Consider the following 24239-nt stretch of genomic DNA (forward strand, 5'->3'; position numbering starts at 1 on the left):
TACACATAATCAATAGTTGGTTTTGGTAGTAGAAACCTATTTGTAATAGCCCAGCTCTGTGTGAAGATAATTTACCATCCTGCCACAGCTAGACTATTTCTATTAGAAACTCATTTAACACTAGCTCAGTTTTTTCTCCGGTACATTACAGTGCAGACATATCCTCAGATGATCTACCATATAGGTTCATTTTGCGAGATGATCTGCCCTGGCAGATTCTTGTATCTACACAGCTTAGCTGACAAAAACAGGACCTATTCTCGTGTCTTCATAAACTCTGTTTGCTATTCATTCCGTTCAAACAAATGGCAGGAATATGAGGTGAGGTTAACAATAGCCACTGTTAGCTATATCCTGCAGTGTAATAAAAACGTCCCTAATTGAAAGTTAGTGCAAACCCTTGAAGCGATTTCCTTCCACTGCTTTTTACACTATTCTCATTGATATCACAGCACCCAGCAAGAGAGGGCCTTCTGTTGTGAATTTATCTTTGCTTTTGGCATGTTACTCTAAAATCTGCTTGATCATTTGTTAAGTATTTTTTTCAATACAAAAAAATAAATACAACATATGTATTTATTACATGTAATGTCTTACTATTCTTCCTTTTTCTTTTATATCAGGCTAGAAACAAGAGGCAGAAATTGCTCTAGCTGCTCTGCAACGCATAGGATTCATGTCACTGCAGAGTCCGGACCTTTAGTTTCAAGAAGAATTCTGTTCAGTCATAATAGCCTAATGAACACAAAATGCCATGATGTTAGTTTTACAACAAAGTTGAAGTTTGCTCTGTACAAATATATGGCTATCAAAACTTCGGACTCCTCTAATCATTGCAATCAGTCCCTTAAATAATATCTAATATTACTATAATTGCATAGTTTGGTTAAGGTGTCAGCAACACAGAAGCAAGATTTCTTAAAAGGCATCTAAAATTGCCAGAAAATTTTATTCTTGCTGTTAATCATGTTTTTAAATAAAACTTTTAAAACAGATCAGACAAACTGCACAATACTCAGTTGCAAGCATAAAGATTCATATACTTCTGAATATTAAAAGTTGTAGTCACAAACATTTGCTTAGGCAAAGTTGGGCCTACAACTTAAAAACGATTTAACATCCTTCTACAAATTGGCATACATATTACACATTGGAAGCAAAGATAAAGATAAAAAAAAGGAAAGCTACAAGACAGAAGGACTGACTCTTGAAAAGATTTTGTTTAATTACTCAGAGATCATGCCTTGCATTTGGAAATGATATCACAAGTTCTTTTTTAAGTGGACAGTTCCATGAGATCGTTGAACAGAATGTCTCGTAAATAATGCTTATGCATTCTCTAGTATGTGGTTTCTGATGCTGCTGTTCGACCAGTTATTTTTTATAAATCTGAAAGTTCAGCTTGCTTTCAACTTAAAAATAAAATAAACATCAACCCTTAGGTTGATGCTAATACTTGGACCCTTCAAGTCACAATTTGCTGAATATCTGTGCTTATTTGCAACAAATGTTTGTTGTAGTACTTAGTTTACATTCCTGACATCAAATTTTCTTCCATTCTTAATAAATTATAGATCAGAGTTTTAGCAACACAGTTATTGAAGCAGATAGTGTTTGATTCAATACATTAAAAACCTATTATACTTCTATATCATAAAGGGATAATAATTGCTTTATTATTAAAACATGCCTTTCATTCTGACACTGTTTAATGCCTTTTCTGAAATCAGTGCAGCACAATAATATTGACAGAAAAGCTAAAGGTTATATGGACAGCAAAATGTCATGTGTTAGCATTATACAACACAGAAAAGGTTTCCATTTATAGATTTCATTATCAACTACATTTTATGTTCAAAACATTTAATCTGTCTTTTTTTTTTCTCAGAATCCCATGTTGACCTTCATCTTTAGGAGGATTTAAACTGCATACAATGCTGCTGTTCAATCATCATTATTTTAGGTTTCCTGAAAATAGTCTATTATAAAACAAATTCAAAATGTCAAATTTGTTATTAATTTTCCTCTCTTTCTATCACAGCATTTTTTTTTTCCTTAAGAGTAGGAGCCTAGTTGGTTAAGATATCCAATACTTACATTGCTTTTGTACACAAGACAAAATTGTAAACCTGTAATCACCTAGAAACCAGAGACTTCAGTGCTTCTGCATATTTCAAACGTATTAACGATAAACTTTCCATGTACATTTAGGAGTGAAGAACAGTAAAAGTGTGATGAAAGTGATTGATTCTCCTACCAAAATGAGCCTTAAATAAAAAAAAGCATTTTGAGGTCACTTTTACAATGCAGTCACGGTATATTATTACCCCTGTGGTGGTGTTCTAAAGAAAGTTCTTTTCCAACTAGGTGACCACAGGCGTTCTTCTGTTACCTTATTGCCTGGTGAGTAGTACAAAATAAAAGGACTTGCCAAGATTTGTATTTATATGCTTCCATAAACTAGTGTTTCTAGAAGGCAGTTCTTCAGAGATTGAATTAGGGTTTATGTTGGAAACAAAGAAGATAAAAGTAGCTAGACTATTTACAGTGTTTGTTTTTGTTTTTTTTTTTTTTTGAGAAATGCTATTATATAAGCATATAAAATATGAATACCTTTAGCAAATAAAATTTGTAAGTGGAAAGATAAGAGGATTAAGGGGACAATCAAGAAGATTAGTTCACTAACCTTGCCCAGATATCCCCCCACAGTGTAAGCTGGCAAAGTGCCACTGCTTCTCATGGAGGTATGCCAACTAGACAGCTAAGGACTTGACCTACTATATTTACATTTTAACTTAGTTTAAATTGACCCTATCATATACCTGAAATAAAGTTTTAAAAAAAATTTAAAATGACTAGTATGTTATTAGAAAGTTCAAATAACAAAACCACACAAAATACAAGACAGCTTAGAGATACCAAGGCAAGCTATTTTCAACATAGCATGCAGATAATGAGTTAACAGGTAATAGTACCAAGCGTCTCGGCAAATTAAAAGACTAAGCCCACTTTAAAAACTGCATGGCTACTTAGCCTAAATTCTACCAATTGCCAATGTGCCTAAATGCTTTCATTACATTTGTAAATAGGTTTTGGTACTTGAGAGGTATATACAAACAGAATACAGTTTCTGGAATGGTGACTTCTGTAGGGCATATGTGCCCATGCTGTCTGTTGCAATCCACAGTCCCTTGTTACATACTTATGCTCAGGACAATGGAGAGGAAATTAGATGCCTGCAAACTGGAGTCACGAAAAATACTGTGCATGGAGCATAGTGTCCAGCCATTATGATATGCTAGAAAGGCTTAGGGAAGAGTTCTTGCCTCTCAGTTCTTGTCATTCTCTCAACCAGCAGGTAACAGCCCACTCTGAAATCATTAAAAGATTCTTAAGGGATTCCATAATGCTGGAAGAGACCATGCCTCAATGTCCATCACTGAAACACTCCCTTGTTGCGATTTCAAAAAGTTTCAAGACATCTGACATCTAAGGAGTCGGTAAGTTAAGTATATTTCAGTGGAAAACCTAAAAGACCTGGTGAATCTTGAATACATTGTACCTTAAGCCTTTGACCACTGAGCTGCATTTCATTATGCTCTTTCTGAATAGGTTTATATAGTGCCCAACTGCTTGGAGAGCATGCAGAGATACGAATGCTGATTAACGCAGGTGCTAGAATGACTTATGGAGCTCATTCCCAAAGGTTCTCTTTCTCAGCAGTTAGTTAGGACCAGACAGAAAATACATTGGAGGCTGAATTAGTTGTCTTAGAAGCTAAGAAAGTCTTACAACCATGATCTTTCCTTGACGACACCTTTCCCCATTCCAATTTGTGACCAGTACATATCTATGATTTGACAGGGAAAGCACTTATGAAAAATGACTGTAGGTCAGGTGAATCCAGACTAAATCTGGAATATGGGTGGAGGATAAGTTCAACATAGGGACTGAAGGTATTTGCTCCTTCAGTTAATGACTTCGAATTCCAATTAATGATACAGACATGTGTTATTTACAGAGACTGAGATGGTCAGATCAGGCCCATTGATGTGATTTCAACAGACATTTAAACAGTAATGTTCTGTACTGAACACAGCACTAATCAGAACAGGACAAGTATTTCACTTTTGTTTTGATGGTTTTGATACTGTCAGCTCTAGGACAGTTTGTCTTCCTTTTCTGCTGACTTAAACAGTGTGTTTAGAAATACAGTGACCAGCTGGCATTCACATTCCAAGAGGAAAAATAAATTCATTTAATGGAAGCATTTGCTATCACTTCAGCTTTTATCCATTTTACACAGATCAGAAAAATAGAACTTATATCCAAAGCCATGGCAAAGACAACATAAAGCATTATGTATGCAAATGACTCTCTAAACAAAGTTTGCCAATCAAAGTACATTTTCCAATAATCAGAAGGAAACTACTTTAGTCTGCAAAAATGTTTACATCACAGTGACGGAAACCATGTTACACCAAAGCCCTCTCAGAATGACTGTTGATAAGTTCTCCGGCTTTTTTCTTTGATAGGAAAATTAATAAACAACTTCTGATGCATAGTGGGCATCACTTTGTTTTGCTGCTCTTGCTACATGGTCTAGGGTTATTTAGAAATTCAAAAAGAGACCTTACAATAAGGCATGCATCTGCTGAAGGAAATGCATCTGTGCAGTCCGTTATTTATTAATTTCTTCATACTTTACACTATAGATAGATTACAACAAAGTGCTGCAATTCTAATATGTATGTATTTACTGGGTCACTTGGTGAAAATGCAATCTAGAATTATTACAAATGGCCTGCAGTATTGCTTTGAAGTTAATGTAAATTTTGGGCCTTAACGGATACATTTTTGGTTCTAATAAAACCTCTCAGTAAGTAAAACTAATTTCAGGATTAATATTCAATGTTAATTAAAATTTATTATTTAAGGTTATTACTAATATTCATCAGTTTATGTGAAATTGATTTTAAGATCTCTGAACATGCCCCCTTGGACAGAAGTCTGCATTGTAATTTCAACTACCCAAACATCCCTATGTTTTCAGAAAGGAACAAGCACAGATTGGCTTTGAGGAGAGGAGTAATAACTGAGCAATCTTGGCTCTAATGCGACCCTGAACAAGCGCCTTAAACCCTGCTTCAGTCTCCTGCTGTTCACATAATTTAAAAGACAAGCAGTGAAAGTAGGCTAACACACTAAGATGCTCACAGAAAAGATGCTAATTAATCAAAAAATGTTTTGTGCTTCTTTTATACTGGTTGAGTGGGTAACAGCAAATATAGAAACAGTTCAAGGCAACAACAACAAAAAAAGCTAAAGCATATGCACTTGATCGACTTAAGCTGAACACCCTATACATTCAAACGCAAAGGTTTCTAAGAGTCTGATGGCAGAATTAGGTGCTTACTACACTGTTAGCAGCCTTCCTTTTTTTCCTCTTCTGCCAACCTCTGTCTCCCAAGAGTCTTGAGCTTCATGTTGCACTTGCAACGTAAGACTCTACTCACTAGAGGTCAGTGTTGGGCTGGCAGAAGCACTGCCACTGCACACGAATAATGAACATTAATTAATCCTCCAACCAGAGATGGAGGCAGGAGGTTGATGCTAATTTCACAAAAGATCAGGAAACAGTGATGACACAGCAGTTTTCAGAACAACAAAAAACAGAAGCTGGAAAGGAGAAAGCCAACAATTCTCACAGGTATCAAAGAGCTTTGCAAAGAGTCATGTTATTTCAAAAGCTGCATGGTCCGACTCCACTGCAGAACTGGGCCCAGGTGCATCAGTAGAGGAAGAAAGTGAAAGCTGCAAGTCAGCTTGCAAGGACAGCTATTACAGACGATGGGGACTATGTGACACAGCAGTTTGTCAACCAAAGAAAACTAAACAGGGAAAGAATCCTCTATACAGGAAGAACTTTACTTTCTGATGGCACCATGTTCTGGACACCCATTTGTGATTAGTCATCTATTCAAAATCCTGTTGGTTGATCTTTGCAGTGACTTGAAAAATTAAATTATAGAGGTGAGGGAAATGAAAAAACAAACCACTTTTCCTTGTTTTTTCTACCATATATCCACCTTATGACCTGAAATATGCTGTAACTGCTATTGAAGCTGGCTGAGTTGTACTGAACTGAATTTACTGGTGTGACTTTTTTTTTCCCTGCAGTCATTTGTTTTCACTTGTTTGAGAATCTGGCCTGAGGTATTGCCTGATGGTCTTGGATTTTGCAGAACTGTTTATATCATTTTGTCTTGTAAATGAGATATACATACTGTTTTTCTGCACCAGACCTGTGTAAATTTTTAACTTCTTACTCTTTAGAGAACAATGAAAGTGAAACATATTTCAGTCACTGATACTTCTTAGAAACTTTAAGTAAATTCCATTTGTTTCCTTCAGTTCCTTTCACACTATCTTTTACTGTTGGCACCCACTAGCGTCAATGGAATGGCAAATGTTATTTTGGTATTTCTTTTCACGTAATTGCTGATCTTCAAGGTGTACATATTGTTACTCTAGAAAACATTGAGACCTTAGAATACACGTAATTTCAATGTTTTATTTAATGCTAAAAGGACTCTATTCAGTATTGCTATTTCACTGTGCTTTTAAAAGCCTCTTAATTCGTTTTCAGAAGGCTTTCGCTCACACAGTTAGCCAAACCTGGTGCCCTTCAAGAACACCCCTATTAGATGGGTAGGTTACCTTAAAAAAGCAGTAAAAAAAGCTTTGCATTGATCAGAAGCTACTCAGGAAAGAGATCTTCTTCTGGCAAGTCTACATGAACAGTTCCTACAACTTTTCCCAAAGAGATCATCAAGGTAAGTTGACTTTTCTTTGATGAGAGACTTGAAACCTTATGAGAAGAGGTGGATGTGCATCTCTCTAATGAGTTTTCAACACCCTAAAGAGCTGGAATATTTTTGATGATGTACATACAATTTAATAGGGGCTAGTTCCTGGCTCCAAAAGAAGAAATACTTTATATTTATTCCATTTCCTGAAACTGCTCGAGGACGTCTGAAAATCTTGGGACACCTAACAGAATATAACCATTGGTATTTTTACAGACTATTAAAATACATATTTTCCAGATACAATTTTATATAATAAAGTTATCAAAATGTATTTTTTGTTTTAGCCAATACCTTAGAAACAAGTCTCAGAATTTCATCTCTTTTTCTTGAAATTGTTTGTGTTCTAAATAGAGGTTTTCTCTTCTGCTTTAACCTCCTAGCCACTCTTTCTTTAAAGCAATCCTTGGTCTTACTATTTCCATTTTTTCCCAGTGTTATTTTTCCACTTTTCTTGGAACCTACTTAAAAGACTTCACTGCCTTTGTTTTCAGCTTCATAAAACACTCCCTTTCATTCATCATTTTACTCATTCTTAGTTGTATGAGGAAGTATACTTACAGGAAAACAGGAAAAATGTCTGTCTGTTTCTCCTCTTGTCTCTCCAGACTCATGCATTCTGTATGCCATGCTACTTTCAGATTAGTGGTACCAAACAAATTTCCCTGAAATAAATGAGTCTAATGAGTTAATGGCATTGAGTATTTCAGAGAAATGTCATCCTATTCAGTTCCATGGTAAAAAAAGGCCTTGAAAATTAGTGACAACATTTTCTGCAGTTGTTGAAGACATATTTAAAAAAAAAAAAAAATGGGCTAAGACACCTACCTTGAATCTGAAATAGGATGGCTATACAAAGCAAGTTTAATGAACGTATAGAGGTTACTCTTAAATAACAAATTAAAGAAATTGGGAAGTTAAATACTCTCTTAAGTATTCCTTTTTTCATAGAAGGAACTAGTTCTTTTATTTAGCTATCCCTTTGCCAGGCAGCAGGGAGAAAAAATATTACAGATGGATATTATTGTTGTCAGCAATCTCTAACAAGAATAAGTACATCTTTACTTAGTTTAGTTACATGTTAATTAAGTTCTGTTTTAAAAATTTTAAATAGGACATTAATAAAATGAACTGTGCGGGTTTTTTCTGGTAATCCTGTGTTTTTTGATTAAAGTAATTCCATTAAAGTAACAGTCCATTTTATTTAGAATTATGTGAAAAAGACTGCAATGTCCATGTGAAAAGCAGAAAGAAAAAGCATATGAGAATCAAGGGCATTAGCTTACATTAAAAAAGCACACTAAAATAAGTTTAAATATTTTGTTGAAATGTATTTGGTAAATTTTTCACTTTAGAGAAAAAAAAAAAACCACAATGGCAGAAAGAAGCATTTTAATATTTAATCTTAATTTTTAGTTGAAAATCCTCCATATCTCTACCACAAAAACTAATAAAATAAACAGAAAATATTATTTAAACAACTTTCAAAGCACTCAAAGAATTTGAGACCAGTTTTGGTTAGCAGCTTGGCCTGTCTTGTCCACGCTCCTATATGATGATGCTCTGGATATTATTTGTTTTTATAGTTGGCATGAAGTTTTGATTCCTACTTAAGAAATTCACTATAAGCTTGTTCAGTTCCTGAGTTCGTGATCTCCTAGTTCTCATGCTAACAGATACAGCTATATAAAGTCCTTATAATGCATTTCTCAGACAGAGATTACCTTGGTCAATCACTTAGAAAGCAGAGATCTTTTCACAATCTTTTTTACCAATAAATACATCACTTTAGGAATAGCTAGCCTCCCAGAAACATGAATGTCAATATAACTATATTTAAGAGTACACTAAGCCTAAATATTTGTACTAAACTCCCAGCAAAGTCCATGAAAATACTGTCTCTGTTTTCAGTGGAAGTTACAAATGTCATAAGGTCCCTCACTCCAACTCAATGCAATATAGAGCATCAGATCCATCCATACTTAATGTACTAATATACAAGTAATTCTGTAGATTAGTTTTGTCACACACTATAAAAACATTAAAGGGCAGGTACAGATTTCCCAAACCAAGAGATCAGTAATAAAATGTTCAAACCATTTTCAGTGTTGGACATTAGCCAGCAAATTAAAGTAGATTGAGGAAAATACTACCTTTCTTCTCCTGACAGTTGGGGATAGAGGCTTTTCAAGCTTTTATTATGGCCTGATTTTTCACTAAAGATGCAAAGTTATAAACTGGGTAAAAGACAAAATTAATTTTTGTTCAAAGATGTCTTTTTCTCTTTGTTAATGGATCATTTACAATATTTAGCCCAGCTGTACACTGATATATTGATTTCTTGATCTTGCATCATTGACAAATGCATTTCCATTGAAAAGATATGAAGAATTCCTACAGCTAGACAGGCCTTTCACAGAAAAGAAATGAGACTAAGAAAATATACTTTCTGGAGTATATCAAAGCAGTTCACTTCAGTGAATTGTACATGGTGATACTTAATGGATTTTGGATTTTGCTGCACCTGAAGAGAACTATGAGGTTCACAGAACTCCACCAGTAAGAGCGCTTAAGTCCACATAAACTGCGCTTCAGTTTTGTCCAGAACTCAGTTGCTGCTGCACTGAGAAGCTGCTAAGAATGAGGAGCCCCAGGGGGGCGAGGAACTAAAATGAATAAACATTCCTCAAGTCTCAGGCACCATAGAACTGTTCTGTTAACTGGTGGTAGGAAACAATATGTACTACATGGCATCTCAAAATTAATGGCTCAACGGCTTCGCAGTTTATTCTTTCAGGTTCTTAAAAACGTTCTTATTTACAATAGATTTTCACATGCAGTATCTGCATTAGAATTAGCTTAAGGCCACAGCAGTGAGAGCTCTCTGCCTTGCAAAGATGAACGATAAGAGAAAGAAAATCAGAAAACTAAGTCTTAACAACTCAGAATATTTCATTGGATTCTAGACAGCAAAGTGTGAACTGGAAAAAAGGAACCTTGAAGAATGTAACTACATAATTTTTTTGGAGAAAACACACCAAGTACTGGAAAGGAAATTTTCAGTATATTTGAAGAAAGGCAAATAACTAAAGAACGCAGAAAAAACATCCCACAGAGGAAAGCATGAAAATCTGCAGTTTCAATTATTCCATACTGGTATGTTGAATGACAGCAGTACAACTGTGGTACAATTAACACACACATCTCCAAACTCTGTTATTAAATGACCTCCAGAATGTTACCTTTTAGCCTTGCCCTAAGATTACTCCTTCATTCAGGCAACATGAGATAACTAATATTATTTCTGGCATCCATGTCTTCTCTGATGAATATGGTTACCACAATTTTTCCAACACTAACCAATCTGTTGATAAGTAATCTATTTCCATCACCAAGTAATCTATTGCTATTAGAGCTTCAGAGAGAAGAGCCACTATTGTGCAACAGGGGATGCCTGCCCAACTCTAAGGAAGAAGATGGGAACAGATCTACCAGCAAAATGCAACCATATAAACCATCTAACTTCACTGTTTTCACTAGCTTTTGACAATAAATTCTTATTCATTTCACTTTTCAGAAATACAGAAGAGTTCATATATATATATTTATTTAAATCTGAGGCAGATTCTGAACATTTATGAACTTCAAACACAAGAAAGAATTCACAGAATCGTAGAATCATAGAATTGTTAACGTGGGAAAGGACCTCTGAGATCATCGATTCCAACCTGTTAACCTAACTGCCTGGTCCACCTCTAAAACATGTCCCTAAGCACCACATCTACACGTTTTTTAAATACCTCCAGGGATGGGGAGACAAACACTTCCCTGGGCAGTAGTCTGTTCCAATGCCTAACCACTCTCTCCATGAAGAAATTTTTCCTAATATCCAATCTAAATCTCCCCTGCCACAACTTGAGGCCATTTCCTCTTGTCATATCATTTGTTACTTGGGAGAAGAGACCAACCCCCACCTCCCTACAACCTCCTTTCAGGTAGTCGGAGAGAGCAATAACGTCTCCCCTCAGCCTCCTCTTCTCCAAACTAAACAACCCCAGCTCCCTCAGCTGCTCCTCCTATGACTTGTTCTCTAGGCCCTTCACCAACTTCATTGCCCTTCTTTGGACATGCTCCAGCCCCTCAATGTCCTTCTTGCAGTGAGGGGCCCAAAACTGAACACAGTATTCAAGGTGTGGCCTCACCAGTGCCGAGTACAGGGGCACTATCACCTCCCTGGTCCTGCTCACCACACTGTTCCTGATACAAGCCAGGATGCCATTGGCCCTCTTGGCCACCTGAGCACACTGCTGGCTCATGTTCAGCTGTCAACCAACACCCCCAGGTCCTTTTCTGCCACCGGGCAGCTCTCCAGCCACTCCTCCCCAAGCCTGTAGCGTTGCATGGGGTTGTTGTGACCCAAGTGCAGGACCCGGCACTGAGCCTTGTTGAATCTCATACAGTTGGCCCCAGCCCAACAATCCAGCCTGTCCGGGTCGCCCTGTGGGGCCTTCCTACCCTCCAGCAGATTGACACTCCCACCCAGCTTGGTGTCATCTGCAAACTTACTGAGGGTGTGCTCGATTCCCTCATCAAGATCATCAGTGAAGATATTGAACAGGACCGGCCCCAACACTGAGCCCTGGGGAACACCACTTGTGAACCGGTCGCCAAGTGGATTTGACTCCATTCACCACCTCTCTCTGGGCTCAGCCATCCAGCCAGCTTTTAACGCAGCGCAGAGTGCACTTATCCAAGCTGTGAGCAGCCAGGTTCTCCAGGAGAATGCTGTGGGAGACAGTGTCAAAGGCCTTACTAAAGTCCAAGTAGACAGCATCCACAGCCTTTCCCTCGTCCACTAAGTGGGTCACCTTGTCATAGAAGGAGATCAGGTTAGCGAAGCAGTACTCCCTTTCATAAACCCATGCTGGCTGGGCCTGATCCCCTGGTTGTCCCGTATGTGCTGCATGATTGCACTCAAGATGATCTGCTCCATGACCTTCCCCGGCACCGAGGTCAGGCTGACAGGCCTGTAGTTCCCTGGATCCTCCTTCTGGCCCTTCTTGTAGAGGGGTGTCACATTTGCTAACCTCCAGTCAACTGGGACCACCCTGGTTAGCCAGGACTGCTGATAACTGATGGAAAGTGGCTTGGCAAGCTCCTCTACCAGCTCCCTCAGTATCCTCAGGTGGATCCCATCTCACCCCATACACTTGTGGGCATCCAGGTGGAGTAGCAGGTCACTAACTGCTACCTCTTCGGTTATTGGGGCTTCATTCTGCTTCCCATCTCCATGTCCCAGCTCAGGGGGCTGAAAACCCTGAGGATGACCAATCTGACTATTAAAGACTGAGGCAAAGGAGGCATTAAGTACGTCAGCCTTCTCCTCATCCTTTGTGGTGATGTTTCACTCTGCATCCAATAAAGGAGGGAGATTCTTCTTGGCCCTCCTTTTGTCACTGATATATTTGTAAAAACATTTTTTGTTATCCTTGACTGCAGTGGCCAGTTTAAGTTCCAGCTGGGCCTTCGCCTTTCTAATTTTCTCCCTCCATAACCTCACAACATCCTTGTAGTCCTCCTGAGTCACCTGCCCCTTCTTCCAAAGGTGGTAAGCTCTCCTTTTTTTTCCTGAGTTCCAGCCAAAGCTCTCTGTTCCGCCAGGCCAGTCTTCTTCCCCCCCGACTCGTCTTTCGGCACATGGGGACAGCCTGCTCCTATGCCTTTAAGACTTCCTTCTTGAAAAACATCCATCCTTCCTGGACTCCTTTGCCCTTCAGGACTGCCTCCCAAGGGACTCTGTCAACCAGACTCCTAAACAGTCCAAAGTCTGCCTTTCTAAAGTCCAGGGTAGTGGTTTTGCTGACAAAAAAATGGCCTGTACGGGGATCGAACCCGCGACCTTGGCGTTATTAGCACCACGCTCTAACCAACTGAGCTAACCGGCCTGGTATCAAAATAACCCGCCCTAATTAAAGGAATTTGAATATAAACAACCCAAATCGCTTTGATTAGCAACAATTCAATTAGTGTATGATTTTATTATTCTTATTTAAACCAACAAGGTACTGGAATATCAAAGTCTATATTTATGTTTTAAATTCTGCATTGTGTACACAAACCGGTACTTCTAAGGCTTCAAGAAACTTGAGCTTGAACTTCAGATTTATTGAAACTCTTGAATTCTCTGTTGCCTTCACTGCATTTTATAATGTGGCAAAAGAGTGAATTTAACAAGAAAACGCTGCCTGGAGCATAACCTTAATCACCCTCCAACAGCTAGCATTTTTTTTTATTCCATATAACTAAAACCTATGTATTCTGCTCCTTTCTTCATGTCGTCTTCACGTTTTCAAACTGTATACAAACTTCTACAAGATTGCACTGATCAAGCAATGCTCAAAGTAGAAGACTCCATTCATTAAAGCATGTTGACGAGTACTACTGGTAAAAGGGGACAAGATTGACCATCTGCGACTGATCATCTCCTATCCTCAAATTCAGAATCAATATGAAAACAAGCTTCAAGAAGAACAGGTTAATGATATGGATCAGGTGTTAAAAGCCTGGAAGGTACTACAATAAGAATTTTTTTAAAAATCAAACAGAATGAGACTTAGTCACCTATTGGAGAAAACAATGGGTCACTAAATAATACATTGGCCTGAATCTAGGTTTAATTCTGAATTGTGCCATTAACTTCCCACATTTTCCCGAATGTATGAATTAACCCACTTTATTCTAGAGAGAAATACACATAGATGGATTTCTACCACACATCAGTCCTTTCAAAAGTGCCATATTAAGTCAAATTTTTATGGAAACATTAATTTACACTTCTAAAAGTGATTACTGTCATAAAATCAAGGTTGTATTTTGTTCCCATTAAATACCTCAAACATAATTTTTAAAACACTATGTTCACAAAGACACTCTATTATTAATAACAAAAGAAATTAAATAGATAACATTCCATAAGCAAAGTACCTCGATCTTTTTTTTTCTGCTGACAGAAAGACAGATTTTTAAGTCACTTAAAGTCTGTTCATTCATCTGAGAGAATACTGTTTTGCTGAATATTTCACATAGTCATGATAAATCTATCTACAGTAATTGACTGGATTTTGTTTGAAAACATGCTGCAGAGGCATTAACAAATACACCAATGTAATGAGCTGCAGCTGTTTGTTGACAGCAGTGCACAGTATATTATGAAGAGATTTGTTACATCTCTGATTAGCAAAGTCCTTTTTCACACCTTTGATTACTGAGAAAGTTTATACATTTGCCCATGAGACTGTTTTTTTTAGTCTACTACGTAAGAACTTCAGTGACTGGTAAAGAAAACGTCTGACTATTCAGCTCAATTCAAGACCAACCTTAGTTGCTTCAGACCCAAATTCTCCTTTCACTGCGCTGGTTAATTTTCAAGATCACACAAAATAAGGACAGATCTGAAGGATTTATAAAGCCCAATACAGAAGTTGATTGAGAGAAATCCACAGTAAAGAATATGGATGAGGATTTTAAAGAAGCAACATCGTTGCATGGTAGTCATTTGACACCTTGCCATTGATCCAGGAGTGCAGGGTCATCTATTTCACACTTTCACCTAATGCCAGTAGCAATCTAGGACTGACTTCAAAATATTCTTGGCATCAGTTATTTCGCCGAAGACAAGCGCTTTCGTAACAATAAATACATGACAATCATTGTCTGCCATGTCAAATCTTTTCTTTCAATATGGACAGCTTTATTCTGTTGGTTCCTTCATAGAGAAAAAACCATCACACCAACAACGAAAAAAAACCTGCACAACTCAGAAGTCACCCAAACGCCCGCCATGAACTTTTTTGGAAGGAAATTGTCTCCTTAAGAGAATCTCCAACCTTCTCATTCATTTTTGTCATTAACATACATGCATGCACTCACCCTCCAAAAGAAAACAGCTTTTTCTTGGTCACAAGACAACGGCATGTAATGGGTTAGAGTTTCAAAGCTATTTATGTACCTAAGACAATCGATAGGAAACTACTTGGATTTTGAGTCGTACCTACGCAGGTGGTTCTTGGCTCCCACTGGAAACAGTAATGAGTTATGCAATAAAAATACACTTTGGCATAAATTATGCCAATCTGCCACATGCTGTTTTCAAATTACAGCTGTAAAATACACTATATTTGTCCAACAGTTATTGCTTTGAATCACTGAAAATCTCTTGATCTGGGGCCAAAACTCATAGTTTTACCAAGGTCAGTGCTTAACATTTCATACATTTTTAATCAATTTTCTCTTTCTACAGATAGCCCACCATTATTATTGTCATATGACTTTTACTGAAAATTTTTACAAACCAGTAGTATTATTTCCAGAGCTGATAGGTCATGAAAACCCTGAAGCCATCATTAAAATTCACAAACATTCTCTCATGAACTATTTTACCCTATATATATATATTGCTGCAGGGTGGCTCAAAATATGACAGGTGCAAAACCAAAAATATACCTGAACTGCATTTTAATTTTGTCTTTCTCATATTCATATTTCAAAAGAGTTTTCTTTCTACAAAGTCATTTCTAACAACATTACAAAAACAGTAATCTCAGAACTGCCTCAAACACTTTGAGATCTATAAATAATTGCTAATCCTTTTCCAGGTCATAATGGACTTACTTTCTTTTGAAGTATACCTGTCTGTGAATGGTTTTTCCATTTTTAAAACATATTTTCTTCTTAATACCTTGTGCTTAATGCTTTTCGGAGAAAGGGGGCTTAGGATTTTATTCAGAGTGTATTCCCGAAATCCTTGTCTACACACAACATGCCCTCTTTGTATTGGAAACAAGGCTGGCTCTAAAGCTCACTGGAGTTGGAAAGAACCTGCCTGTAGAGTATTACGGTCCTTGCTTCTCAATAAATGCCTCTTTCCCTTTTAATACTAACAAAGTCCTACCTTTGATTATCCTTGGCTTTGTTTTTTAACTTTCTTTTTACCCCAAAGGTAAAAGCCTGGAGACTAGATTTTATGCCTCAGGATTGTGTTTTACTCCAGTATTACAGACAAAATCCTTAAAAAAAACCTAGAAGCAAATTATAGAAAATTCCAATTGATTTTAATGAGGCCAAAACTTTATCCTACATATTTTTGTTTTCTTTCCATCTAAAGCAATGAGACCCTTAATTTAAACAATTGCATAAACATGCATCTCAATTTAAATATTATACAGCCAAAAATCTGTTCTTGTAGCCTTGAGATCCCTGACCTAGACCAGTAAGCTAAATTCAAACTTTTAAAAATGGAGACAATCGTTTGGGCAATAACCTATCTGTATAAACAACAGCAAAAGCTTTCTGTTATAAATATCAGTGATAACTCCATAAACTACACTGAAGCTCATGAACTCAAGCAACACCCTATAAATTCAAAATTAATCCTTCACCTTCCTCAGAAGCAGCTGTTTTGACTGCAAGGCAGCTGAGGCTGTATGGTTCTTGAATGGTTTAAGTACCACACTCGCCCACCAAGGTTGTACCATCATCAGACAACTCTGCTGGCACAGATTTGGATTCTTGTAAAGCAAATACCAGCTGTGAAAAAGAGCAGTTACTAGTGACTCTTCAGTCTAAGACTATGGAGTTATCCTGGTATGCATCTAACCAGCCATCCCAGCATGAAGTAGTGGGAATCAACGATCCACAAGTGATGCGGGTCAAAACACTCCTCTCAGACTCATAAGGTGTTCTATGTCATAAGGTGTTCTATGTTCTATGCAGGCAGCTTGCAGGCTCAGGTAGGCTGGGCATTTTTAGATAAAACTAGGGAGTCACGTTCACATTGCTCTTACTCAATTCCCATGAATATTTGCCCAGAGACATGTGGAGTCACCAACCTTGGAGATATTCAGAACATCAACGAGCAGAGCCCAGCTAACCTGATCCAGTTTTGAAGCTGGACCAGATGAGCACCACAGAGACCTTCCAACCCTAATTATTCTATGATTAAATGATTCTTTCAGAGCATGTGGAAAATCTTCATGAAATGCCAATCCATAACTCCATCCTGCAATATTCAATTTACCTGTTCTGTTTAGAATTCTAATTTTGGGGCTCCTAATTTTAAAATACTCTTGGGCATTTTATAATTGAGGGGAAACGATGAAGCTCTGAACCTATCAGTTCCTTCAGGAAAATCAGAAACAAAACCTAGTTATGCTGTAATTTCATCACTATACCCATATTATTCCAAACATAACATATGAGAGTCTTACTTAACAGTTAGATCAGGGTGGTTAGGTTTTGCAATTTTAGTGCCATTCTGGTGACATCTGAAGTTTGATTTGATACTTTTAGATGCAGCTTCTAATATCACCCTTTCATTAAAAAGAGTATCTCCTTTGTGCAATACGTTATGCACGGGTTAGCAGCAGAAGAAAAGAAATACTATTTTCCTTTTAAAAAACATTATATTTGATACTGAGAAACAATTTATACATTTGAAACATTTGGGACTGTGGCGTGGTTTAATCCCAGCCAGCAACCAAGCACCACGCAGCTGCTCTCTCCCCCTCCCACTCCTGGTGGGATGGGGGAAAGAATCAGAAGGGTAAAAGTGAGAAAACTGGTGGGTTGAGATAAAAACAGCTTAATAATTGAAATAAAATAATACCACTAATAATAATTATGATAATAATGATGATAATAATAATAGTGAAAAGGAAAACAACAACAACAACAAAAGAACAAAAATCCAGGAAAAGCAGATGATGCAACTGCTCGCCACCCGCCAACTGATGCCCAACCTGTCCCCAGGCAGCGATTGCTGCCCCCCGGCCAACTCCCCACAGTTTATATACTTAGCATGACATCCTATGGTATGAAATAGCCCTCTGGCCAGTTTGGATCAGCTGTCTCGGCTGTGCCCCCTTCCCAACTTCTTGTGCACCTGGCAGAGCATGGGAAGCTGAACAAGTCCTTGACTTAGTGTAAGCACTAAGCAACAACTAAAACGTCAGGCTGCTATCAATATTATTCTCATACTAAATCCAAAACACAGGACTATACTAGCTACTAGGAAGAAAATTAACTCTATCTCAGACGAAACCAGGACAGACTGGCAATAGTATAGCACAGTAAATACATACGCACATTGGTCATTTAGTGTTTTCCACAGACACAATTTATCAAACTGCTATACTTTTTTCTTGCAGAGATCATGTATTCACCAAGCTTTATCGCCCACATAACATTTGGAGTGTGTAATGTACCCCAGCTGAAGACAGAATCACTCATTTTTCTATTTTAAAATCATTCCAATTAAGAACTGGTACTTCGAATTATTCTTTTGTAAATTCTTACATGGAAATATGATAGAGGTCAATTGATCCAGAAATAAAATAACTAAAGAGGAATTTCTTCCAATTCCTCTTCTGTAGCCAGCGTCATGCACTCTAATCTATTATGCACTTCAGTATGAAATGCAGGTTAATACTGCCAAAAACTGGTAGTCCCTCAGTATGTAAACAAGCCTTCACTAGCAGTTTATTCATGGCAAAGTGCACAACGCAGGATGCATCCAACAATATCATATATACATTAAACCTCTATTTCCTGTGCATGTGATACAAGATTGCTCCACATATATACTGCAGATGTTTCTCAGGAATGTCCCATTGGGTTCCCACAGCTCTTAGACACCTAGAAACCGAACAGATCACTCTTCAAATATAAAAGGTAAGTCTTCAATTACAATACAAACCAACTAAAATAGTTGGTTTGCCTACAGAAGACAGTGAAGTTCAGTAAACTACTTAACTGGGCCGGGGCGGGAATAATAATCTAGAGTTTTAAAAACACAGACGAGCATTTTTCCAAACTGCCCAAGAGTCAGGTGAAAGCGACTGTTCATTTGCCCTAAGTGGTAGATTGATGCCACTAAGCATGAAGGGAGAGGAATCTTTCTGCTTAGGAAGGGAATTGTCTTAACTTTCATGGGAGAAAGTATCAGCAACCAAGAGCCTGACTGAAAAGAAAGTAATGAACACTTTCTAGAAGCCAAGCATCCTCACTTCACAGTAAAATCCAAATGCAACCAGTTCATTCTGTACCTGGCAAAAATCTGTCATGCCACCAACCATAAGACAGTACAATATGTCTATTTGAGACAAAGCGGGTTTTTTCAACCTTAATTTGGAAAACTGGCTTATTTCTGAAGAAGAGATTCCAAGTAGGTATAAACTAGAGATTAAATATAAATCCATTTCACATTGTTATAAAGTGTCATGGAAACTTTGAGCAACTAAGAACATAGTATATATTTCATGTCTTCCCCCAAAATATAACCGTATTTTGCAAAAATGATAAGCAAAGTAACACAAATGCAGACTTACAGGGGAGAGAAAACACAGAAGGTTCTAATTTCAAACCATAGGTGCCACCACCTGCCATTCAACCCTGCATGGACTGATGAGAACCAGAACAAATTCTGAAAGGCTACGCCCCAGATTTGCTGCTCTGGCAGCATTCCTCTTCGGCTGATCAGCTTTGTGACCAATCTTGGTTTTATTACCTACTTCCCCAGTGAGGAATGATGTTTAGTTATGATTATGCTTGCTGAATTACAAATACAGCAGATAGAATAATCGATCAATAGGAGGACTAGATAACTTAAGGATATTTTGAATTTAGAAATCATTGAAAATTACTCAGGGAGAAAGAAAATACATTGCCATTCAGAAGTGTCTGTGATTACAGACATTTAAATTATTTAAGTGCTTTTCAGAGTTGCAAACATGAATTGAGTGCCCAGATTTGGTGAATCTCAAGGCAATTTACTCGTCTAGATAACAGCCTAAAAAGAATAGACATTCTAAATAAAGACTTATAACTGTAATCAGCCATAATCTTCCTCCAAACTAGTTTGCAAACTGTACTTCATGACATGTTTATTACTAAAACGAAGTTATATTGTCATAGCACCTAGGACAAGAACAGGGCCATATTGTGCTAAACTGAATAAATGAAGGAAAAACTCTGAATAAATGAAGGAAAAAGATGATTCTTGGTCAGATGACTTAACATAGGAAGCATGTCTAACACCAATTACAGATTGCAGTGACGTCTTTTGACTGTTCCCCATCCTGAAACTTCACATTAGCCAAACCATACTGAGAGGGAGAGGCCGTTCTTTAGCAGCATTACATCAGAACAATTTCACCAAGACAAATATCTGAAATACAGTTTTTACCCTTGCTGAACATTTATCTCTAAACAGCTCCTTGCCTGCACAAAAGGATATATGATTTTTTTTTTTTTAAATGCTCACACTATAATCAAAATTCCTTGGAAAGAAGTAAAACTCTATACAACTAGAAAGGAAGAAACTGTAGCGCATAAACAGTTTCAGCCAGTGGCAGCTTGGCACTGACAAGACAGTATGCAGTTCTATAAAACGGACACTCTACATAAAACTTCATTGCCAGTTTTCTAACTCTAAAGGGTTGGTGCTTGACTTTGTCAATGCTTATGGACATTGTACTGCCCATAAAGTTATTGGATTAGAAAATATATCTGGACAAAATATGGCTCCTAGTGCAAATGCACGCTGTAGTTTGAAATCATCCATATTCATTTTGATATGCCTCCATAAAGACGTATGACACTTCAGATGCACATGTTGGGCAAGCCTGAGAATTTTAAAAAGGCTTTACTGAGAGAAGTGGCACGTTCAAACACTGGAAAATATTCCAGAGTTTGCTAGGGGCCCAACTGCTAAATAACAGGAAAAAATGCCTAAAACCAGAACCATATTCTCATGCTGTTCAATGGGTTTCCCAGTGGGTGGTAAATGAGAAAATAGGCTTTAAACTCTGCTTCTGGCTTAAACTAGAGGAAGGTGATAAAGTATATCCACTGAATGGCAAAATATTTCACAATGAAATCTAAAGAGAAGCTAGTCTCACTATAAAATTACATTTTAACAGTGAAGCACAGTAGAGTTTTACCCATGAAACAATAACATTTTAAGACCAATCCGTCTCCAGCTGAAGAACACGGACTTTCCCAGAACTGAATGGAAGCAGAATCAAAGCATCAAACTTTGCACTAGCAGAGATAATTTTTCCACCCTTTATTTAATGACTTACATATTGAAAGAACTGAAATCAGTGTCTGTTTCCAGGATGTTTATGGGAAATAATCAAAATCACTTCACTGAGCATCTTTATCATTCTTAGTATGACAAAGTATACCAGACAATACATAGAAAAAGCCTCATTCAATGACTTAAGTAAAAAGCAACCTGGATGACTACTAAGCATGGAAGAAAGTATCATATAACCTTTTACCTTTAGCCTTAAAAATGCTGCTTTTGTGTTTTTTCTGTGATGTTTTGTGTAATACAATTGCTGATAACTCTTTGAAAGGCCAGTCTATTTGGGTCAGGGGAAACACAAAGATAGGGCCAAGGTAAAAGAGTTTTCAGTTACCAATTTTTAAGTGGATTAGCCAAATCACAAATTTAACAGTTTGTTTTGTCCTTAATGTTTATAGCAAAACTATTATAGTATTTCTCTTCTCAAAAATCAGTTGTCAGTACCATATCAGTTGTGTGATGTCGCTATCGAACAATATGAACAATATTTAAAGGACTTGCTTTTAGTATGCAAGTACCAATAATGTTACTGACAATTAGTGATAGGTTTTTGATAGTAAACAATTTTAAAGAGAGATCCCTACATTTATAGCAATACGTCCTCTGATCCCATGTCAACTTGATGGATCTCTGTAAATGAAATCAGAAACACATGATGACATATTCAAATAAAAAGTTATCACGACATTTTGGCCAGCCTGAACAGACTAATGGAAGAGTAAACAGAGATCAAGGTAGCAATAGTGACTACTAAAACTGACATAATTGACCACATTATGATCAGCATCAAAAGCAGCATTTGTATCATACAGCAGTAAGAGCTTTCTTCAAATGAGTTTACTTAAAGCAGAAGCCAACAGAAAGGAAGATTTGCTAACTGGTGAAGCCAAGCTAAGAACACAGGCTTGGTCTTTGTAAGCTCTGGTCCTGTTTCCTCAGCTACACTTCTTTTCATAGATGAGCTTGTTGTTGGCTTGATTATAGCATTAAACAAACCTGATATACAGCATTAAACAAACCTGATATACAGTATACCATAAAACATACTATGCTGTTTTTCAGGTATACTCTCAGATTGGGTAATCCTGAGGCTTTCACTGAGTTTGAATGTGCATTTCAGAAATAGCTTTTAATAAGTAGATAATCCAGGTAGCACACTAGAAGATAAACCATGTTTCAATGATTTCACTCCAGCATACAGTTCTCCAGGGTCCAATCGTACTGAAGCAACTGTCTTCAGAAGCAGGTCTTCTCTCTAACGCTCAGCTCGTCTTTGGCTTAAGTCTTTTTGTGTAACCTTGACAAGGATTGACTTCCTCAGAGAAAATTGCCACTCCCTTCTTGTCTCAGAGAATGAAATATAAATTGGCTTTAACTTAATCCCATAATCAATATATAATATTTCAAGTATAGGAGATAGATGGTGCTTTGGAAACTGAGCCATCAATGTACAATACTCTGGACACCTACATGCAGATAACACAAACTCTCATCTTTTACTGAAAGGTTTTGTTCAAAGAAATGGTTTATGTTTAGAGTTTTGTACCTTATAGGTTGTAACTGCAAAGCCAACTCTACAGATTAATATCACAGATCCCAGCAAAATAAACTTTCTATGGAAATCCTAGAACTTGAATGACATTTTCCAAAGACCTCTTTATTAAATAAGGTAAGAAAGATGTATGTATTGAGTAAAATTACAAGAAAGTTTTTTAAAAATTGGTGTTGCTGAAAAAGCTACATTAACCTGAACACTGTATAGGCTATAGAACTATTTTATAAGCATTAACAGAAATCTCATATTGTCTATTAAAAAATTTATCAGCAACCCTAAAAATTTATTTCTTCTATAGCATGAAACATAATTGAAAGGAATAAACAAAGAGGAGTTAGGTTAATAGTGCACAGCTATAGAACAAATTTTACTCTAAAGAACTGTGAAAAGGAAGATAATGAATACGTTTTAAATCATGCTGCACAATAGGAATTTACTCAAAAAGCGACACTGAAAAAGTGTTGCAAGGCAAATGATAATACTTAATAAACCAAATTTTCATTTTCCAGGTGTTTTTAGAGATAAAGTCTGCTTTTTACTGCATGTGCTGTATGTTTTCTGGATTGATTCTAAAGTTAGAATGAGTTTGACTCAACTTTTTCTTGCTTAGAGAATGGGGAAAAAAATCCATTCTGATTAATTTTATTTTTTTTTAACACATCAAGGAACTTTCTTCTTAAGCTTGAGCATTTTGTGAAGACGTTATATGTGAATTATACGATGTAAAGCTACACAATGAATTTTGTTTCAAAGACTGAATGTACTTGAAGCAGAGTATCAGGGCAGAAACTGCATTCAACTCAACTTACTAGTTTGCAATTAGGCCAGCATGCACAATGTTGAAATTACAAGGAAACAGAACTGATGTTTGCAGATATAATGACATCTGGGAAATAAATTGTCTGGTTGCCTAAGATTGTAATTGTGCAAGATATTTCACAGAAGATACTACTGTTGATTAAGGCGTTTTTTTAGCTTAAAGATAAGAACAACTTTGATTTCTAAAATATGGAATTTGTAAATTTCTTTACTGCAAAGTAATAATAGAACGCAATTCCATCATACAGTTTCAGGTATAAAGGAAAATCTGAAGAAATGTAAACATTGTTGTAAAACAACAGTCAAACAACACAAGAATTAATATTTTGCTGCTGTAAGATTAAACCAATATCTTGAAATAGCAATATGGACATGAATCGTTTCAGCTAAACAATTTCAGACTCGAAGCAACCATACGACTAAGAGCTAGACATATACCTAAGGAGGGCTGTGGAGACACATAACATCTGTATTATGCATCATCTGTAAATCTTAGGAATTCATGGGATCAAAGTTCTCAGCACTGGGACAAGGTTATCATTGCTGAATGTTTTGTGGAGAAGTATGCTAAAAGATCCCAGTCAAGCATCCTTTCTTATTAATTTCTTCTATACTTCCAGTGCATAGGAGATAAAGATCCCTGCTGACCAAGTAATGAAGAGACCAATAACGGCCTGCCTCATGCAGAAACCCTGCTGAGAGCTTGCAGAGGTTTCTATTACACAAATGCCATATGCAGAAGGCAGCTGCCTTGTGACTGCACACCCTGGACAGGGTTGCAATGGAAGTACGGCTCGCTATACCCATTTGTGCAGCACCTGAGTGGACAACACCACAGATGCTCGTGTTT

General features: G+C 37.1%; 1 long non-coding RNA gene and 1 other non-coding gene across 2 annotated transcripts in view; both read right to left on the bottom strand.

The window, feature by feature from the left end:
* Positions 1-644: 644 nt before the first annotated feature.
* Positions 645-24239, bottom strand: part of LOC148052174 (uncharacterized) — a 79995-nt gene continuing 56400 nt past the window's right edge. The window contains exons 3-4 of the long non-coding RNA XR_015699014.1: positions 7431-7534; positions 645-735 (exon numbers count right to left, since the gene is read on the bottom strand). This is a non-coding gene — a long non-coding RNA (uncharacterized LOC148052174). The remainder of the gene's footprint in view (positions 736-7430; positions 7535-24239) is intronic.
* Positions 12741-12814, bottom strand: TRNAI-AAU (transfer RNA isoleucine (anticodon AAU)). Its single transcript has one exon. It is a non-coding gene; the product is annotated as a tRNA-Ile (tRNA).

This window comes from Nipponia nippon, unplaced genomic scaffold (assembly GCF_047370975.1).
Source record: "Nipponia nippon isolate SJK-2023a ecotype South Korea unplaced genomic scaffold, ASM4737097v1 scaffold_5, whole genome shotgun sequence".
Lineage (NCBI taxonomy): Eukaryota > Metazoa > Chordata > Aves > Pelecaniformes > Threskiornithidae > Nipponia > Nipponia nippon.